The sequence below is a fragment of the Pocillopora verrucosa genome, chromosome 3 (genome assembly GCF_036669915.1).
Source record: "Pocillopora verrucosa isolate sample1 chromosome 3, ASM3666991v2, whole genome shotgun sequence".
Classification (NCBI taxonomy): domain Eukaryota; kingdom Metazoa; phylum Cnidaria; class Anthozoa; order Scleractinia; family Pocilloporidae; genus Pocillopora; species Pocillopora verrucosa.
The window spans coordinates 6,319,778-6,326,111 of NC_089314.1; the positions used below are offsets into that span (position 1 = coordinate 6,319,778).

General features: G+C 38.7%; 1 long non-coding RNA gene and 1 pseudogene across 1 annotated transcript; both read left to right on the plus strand.

The window, feature by feature from the left end:
- The first annotated feature begins 27 nt into the window (after positions 1 to 27).
- Positions 28 to 1,820, plus strand: LOC136279856 (uncharacterized). The gene is made up of 2 exons (XR_010717027.1): positions 28 to 133; positions 1,474 to 1,820. It is a non-coding gene; the product is annotated as an uncharacterized lncRNA (long non-coding RNA).
- A 3,124-nt stretch (positions 1,821 to 4,944) lies between these two features.
- LOC131777342 (adenosine receptor A2b-like) lies at positions 4,945 to 6,133 on the plus strand (annotated as a pseudogene).
- Positions 6,134 to 6,334: the final 201 nt, after the last annotated feature.

Below are 6,334 nucleotides of genomic sequence, written 5' to 3' on the forward strand. Positions count from 1 at the left end.
GGTTTACCGTAGTCCGTGTAACGACGTTGGTGGACGCAAACGACCAGTACCTAAAGGTGCAACTTATGGTAAACCCTGCAACCAGGGTGTGAACCAACTGAAATTCCAGAGAAGTTTAAGATCTGTGGCTGAGGTAGGAAGTCAACGCACTCTTAAATTTTCTGACTACTTAAAAGCTGATTTTTATTATCAGAAAACCCTGACCAGGGAGGTATTTTCAGGATATCTTTCAAACTGTGACAAGTTATGTGGACAGATGGAATTTGTGAAATTGTTAAAACATTCTCAATTTTTTGGGATAGTTGACAATGAAATGGTAAATGGAGAATGTTTCTATTTCCTTTATGTATTCCATATATTTTTTATGGTTGTTGATGAATAATTTGCTTCAGTTTTGTTAAGGATGATGGTGTTTTCGCCTTAGTCCTGACAAATTTCAATGGAGGGAGCTTATTGAAGTGCTGAGTTCTTTAAATTCCTTGATGAGTAGTATATAGCATTTTCTCTGAGTGGAAATTTAAACTATATGTGTAATATATAGATCAGGGGTACGTGCCAAGGGAAATTTTTTCCAAAAGAGAGATGGTGTAAAATCCTTGTTCTCAAAGCTTGGCTAATTCTTAGCTCTAGCACGGCCAGTTGATGTCTGTCTGCCTATACAGGAACACTTGAACCTAGGGAAAACTTTGTAAATGGTGAGGCATCTGATAATCAGAATATGTAGCGATCCCGTGTAAGACTGTGATGACTCGCCATGAATTAGGCCATGCCCCTTCTAATTACTGAAAAGAGATGAAGGAGTGAAGGCTCAAATTGAAGGGAGACTTTGGTTTTTTAACCCTTGCACTTCCATGATCTCATCAGTAAGTCTCTTTACTGTCTGCTGAGATAATTCTTATGATGTTGCTTTGGAGAATTTGGTATGGATCAACTTGCAGTTCGTTAATTTGTCATTTTTCTTTATTAGTACCTCTTGCCTGATTGATATTGTGTAGATAGGTATTGCATTGTAGGAGAAATTCTGTCTTGAGCACCCCTGGGGAGTTAAAGAGTTAAGGACTTCTTACGAATCCAAAGGAACTGAATCCTTCTGTTGGGACACAACTTTTTAGAAATAGTTCTCTCCGCTTTAATGTTATTTAACCATAAATAATGGTGAGTTCAGTTAACTGATGTTTTAATCTAAAAACTATTTCACCAACTCCTTGCGCAATATCAGTGTTTGGGCTGAAGGCAAACCTCCCATGTTTTGTTGCTTAGAATTTCATTATTGAAATACAAAATTTGTGGGAAGAATACAAACTTGTGCAGATTTCCTCAACACTTTTGACAACCACGTTTGTTGTTCTATGCTAGCCAATGGGGGGAAAGAAGCTGTCATGGAGATACGGTCAGAGCTTTGGATTGACTGAAGAAATAAGCACATTGTGCCAACCCTTAAACCACTGATGTCATTTGAACTGTATTTTACAGGAGCGTGCTGGTCGATACTGTGGTAGCCTGCGAGTCCTGAACTCCTATTGGGTGGCAGAGGATTCCACTTACAAATTCTTCGAGGTGATCATGGTGGATCCCTTCCATAAAGCTGTTCGTCGTGACCCAAGAATCAACTGGATCTGCAAACCAGTACACAAGCACCGTGGCTCCGTGGGCTGACCGCCGCTGGCCGTAAAAAACCGCGGTATGCGTAAGGGTCACGGATACAACAAGGTGATCGGCAGTTCCCGTCGTGGATCATGGAAGAGGCGCAATACGCTGTCTCTTCGCCGATATCGTTAATTGTTTGATAATGATAATAAAAACCAGCAACTGTACTATTTTGTCCGTTTATTGTTGTTTTTTAAGAAATAGCTTTCAAGGGAAATACTTACCTAGCGGAGAAATTTTTTTAGAAAACATCGATCGCCACTTTTTTTATGATTTGTCGTCAGAAGTAGGAAGTTTGCTTGAAGTTTACCCACTAAAACGACTGACCTGGGCACAAAAAAAAATATGCTACCGTAGGAACTTTGACCTTACTTAAGTATCCTTAGTACAGGTTCTTCCCTATGCAAAATGTGAGGTGAAATAAACAGAAAAGAAAGGAAAGAAAACTCTTGGGACTAGGGTATCCCTTTATTTAAAGGCTCAGGTTTGGCATGGTGAATCTTTCCTTAGTATGGTACATCTCTAATCGCTAAAGGGTATCAAGTCTCTGGATTGTTTTCGGAAAGGTGTCAAGCACCAGTTTTTTTGATTGGCATTTGTCATGTTATGAAAAAGGAGTAGTAGATGGAAGTGACCGAGCCCTACCTTGTACTTTTTTATTCTATATCGCATATGTAAGTAAAGATTATCAGGGTTTCCCAGTAGCGGCTGCCCATCGATGGTGTAGTAGATGGTATGGGGGCCGTACGGCGAAATCCAAACACAAGCAATCTCGGCATATGGCGGTTATGAGTTCATTAGGCAGCGGTAGACCAGTAATCGAATTCTAATAAGGCGATCGACAAGCTCTTTCGATGCACCCGCAATCCTCTCTACAAAGGTGTGTGGATTTCAAGACTGACTTTGTAGTATACTATAGTTCGGGAAATTACGAAGGAATGAGTTATCGTCGGAGATACAAGAGCACGTGACATTCAAGTCTCGTTTCTGAACTTCAGAGTACACTACGCCTGTACTGAACCGAGTCATGTTTAGTGTTCGTTTCAGTCTAAAGCCGCTGTCAGCTCTCCGTTGCTTCGATCTCTTCATTTACGAGTATCAGGAAACCTTTACAAAATGGACCAATCAGCCCATTTGAATCTAGAATGATCGAGTACGTAGAATCAGTTTTGTGTAATTACACTGAAACGAACTGGAATACAGTCCACGTTCTAAATGCTTGAATTGCTTTATCAGTGATATCGGACCAAGGGAAAAGCCCTGTTTACTTAACATGGCTTTAAAAAACATTGTTAGACAATTTTCTCGCAAATTATCGCCTTAAGGATTAATTGGTTATCGACTAGCAGTTTTGAAAGTGCATACGCAGCAAAGACTGAAAGGCTCGATAAACGCTTCGGTTTTTCGACCTTTACATACTTCGAGTTAGTCAAAAAACGTTTGACATGCGAAAGAACGGCTGGGAAGACGACTATGGTTAATATCAGAAGTAGCGGAAAAGTTTCTTTACAAACCGATCACTTCGGCGTGAACCGATTGTCATGTACTGCAGTGGCTCTGGTGCAATTTTAGCCTGTTTCAATTTTTCTTTATAAGGTCAGTTTTCTGGTAAAACTACTAAAATTGTTTACTTGCGTTTAAATACTTAAATTCCCTCTTTACTTTCCTTTCAACATTCACCGCAATTCTTTATTCCGGAAATTAGCATTTTGCTTAAAAAATATTCGCAAACCAATCTTATTATTACTTTTGGTTGCTACGAATCATTTTGACACCAGCAATACTGAAACCGTTCAGGCAAACTTTTTTTCATTCGACGTTTCCAAAACGATCAATTTGGAAAAATAATCACCAGCCACTGAGTGTGAAAAGCATCTTGTTTCTTAGATGTCCCCGTCTATTACTTTAAGGTAACTTAGGTAATCGCGATGGAAAAAGATTGCTTTTGTCTCCGACAAAAGACAGCAATTTTACGTCAACAAATTAGTGTTTTTCCGCTTAAAAGCTGCTAAAAGCTTAGGAAAATATTTTTTTGACGAGATCACGAATTTCACCAAAGAAGTATACCGCCAGGAGAACCATTCACTTCACGAAAGCGATTCCTCGATCGTTATACCAAGGAGAAGTTGCTTTTAAAAGGTTCGATTGCAGTAGTTTAATGTAACTGAGACTAAATTTTCTTTAGAACGTTATCAAATCCGATGTCGTTTAAACAGCATACAATATTAATAGAGACATTCAAATTGGGAATGGAAAATTTAGAGGAATGCCGGCGCGCCTGGCTGATTGTTTTTTTTTTTCTTTTTCTTTTCGTAAAGCTTCGCGACGCGAAAATGTGTCTAGAGCATCAATGCTATTGTCAAAAATGTTTATAGAATTGTTTCTGAGCTTTCCAGTGTTGTTTCTGAGTTTACCAGCGTTGCTCTTAAATTTGCGAAGTTTTCCGCGATTTATTAAAAGGTAAAAGGTAGAATTGACCATGCAATTACCCTAATTTCAATTGCAATCGGATGTCGGCTATTGTTCCTCTCAAGGGAAAACATATCACGAAGCATATTGATCCAATGACTTATGAAATAATTTCAGTTCCATTCCTTTCGCCTCTGAATATAATCAGAGTTAAAAACCAATCTTGAAGCTTCCAAAACAATTGGTAATTTATTGTTTTCCAAGCCATCAGTGAAATCTCGTAAATTATGCATTATGTTTTTATTTTTGCATCATTTCTTTCTGAGCCAATTTCTGTACTGTTTACCGGAGATTAGATTTGTTTTAACACGCCATTATTGTGTTCAAACGTCATAGACGATGGCGCATTCGCCTTTGAAAGGCATCAGATGGATACTGCGATCGTCCCCATTAAGTTACTTTGCTCTTTCCTTAGCCGCTGCCATGAACACAAAACCTGTAAAGTAACCACGTTCTCTCGCTTCATGATCTTATTAATTTACGCCCTCGCGTAATTTCCTTTATCCACTGAATATCAAATTTAATTATACCAGATTATGCATTCATTTTAAGATACCACGTTGGTGCGAAATTGGAAAAAAGCATGGATTAACTTAACTCCTCTGACAGGTTAGGCCAAGGTACAATGATAAACATGGGTTTTTGCCTGGTACAACTGTCACGATTAGCGACGTAATGGCGGCGCTACGGTTCTTTTGTCAGGTCAGTTAGTTGGCACAAAGTACTATTTCCTCACAACCTCACAAACAGAATCGACTGGAAAATTTATTAGGAGCGAAGGGGCTATCCCACTCTTCGCTTACAACTCGGAATCCACGTGTATTTGCTATGGCTGAAAACCAATCTACAAGGTACCTTAGTCCATGTCAATTTTTGACTGACTCTTTCGAGGACCCTGAGAATTTGTACATTCACAATTAATTTGTTCAGTTTTGAACTGCATATTCATGCTACCAGGCGTTTGTGGAAATGTACTGGTTATTTCAGCAGTGTGGAAAACTCCATCTCTTCAAACTCCGTCCAACGGATTACTTCTGTCTCTCGCTACTTCTGACCTGGCCGTAGGAATGTTAGCTCAACCTTCATTTTCAGTTTGGCGAATTTCGCAAATGGTAGGCGACATAAAAGTTTCACTGTGTGGCAGGAGAATGTCAGAGTCTTTTGGCTGGCTGCTCGCTGGTGTTTCATTGTTTACAATTACTGCCATCAGTTGCGAAAGATTTCTGGCTGTACACCTACACTTACGATATCATGACACTGTAACAAGACGTGGCATTGCCAAAGTTGTCCTCAGTTTTTGGTTAATTTGGATTCTTATCACTGTCATGAGATTTGTTCTCATAAACAGGAAAATTCTCAGGATCATTGCCGTCAATTTCCTGGTGCTAACCTCGACTATCATGTTTATAGCATATATCATGATTTTTAGGCTGGTTCGACGACATCAGATGCAAATTCAACAACAATGTTTCACGAGAACCCAAGCCAACGGCCGTAATCCTGGTAATAAGACCATTGATATGGTTCGATATAAACGGTCTACAATAACCATGTTATACATTTTAGGATTTTTTCTTCTCTGTTATTTTCCATTTCTGGTCGTTATGCTTGTTGAAATTGCCATTGGAGAGACTCTCCAAACAAAAGTTGCCTACTTGTACACAGTGACATCAATTTTTATCAACTCGGCAGTAAATCCGTTAATTTATTGCTGGCGTATGAAGGAAATAAGGATGGCGATCATGAAAGTTATCAATTCAGTGCGTGTTAACGCTATCGAGCCAGAGAGGTCAAGAAGTTGCGTTGCAACAAAAGACATCCTTCTATCGAGTTAAAAACTATACAACCATCGTTCATTACGGAATATAGGGCATTTAGCGAGAGTAATTTAAATACTCAGATTTTCAACTCTATAAAATTTGATGTAAGTAACGACTCGAAATCGAGAGAAGTAAGTTCAGATGAAAATTATCCAACTCGATCATTGGAACGAATGTACAAAAACTGCACGAACTAGCAAAATAACTAATAATTTCCAAAATTTTCAGCTTATGTTATTAAAGGACTCGAAGAGAAAAAAGCATGTCTGTGTTGGCAGAACATGAAAATGTTTTGATTACACAATCTCTTCATCCAATAACTTACACTAAAAACGTCTGGGTGAAAAATTTAATAGTTCATTTAAAGTTGTCAAATTTGATAAAAAGGAGTTCAAATT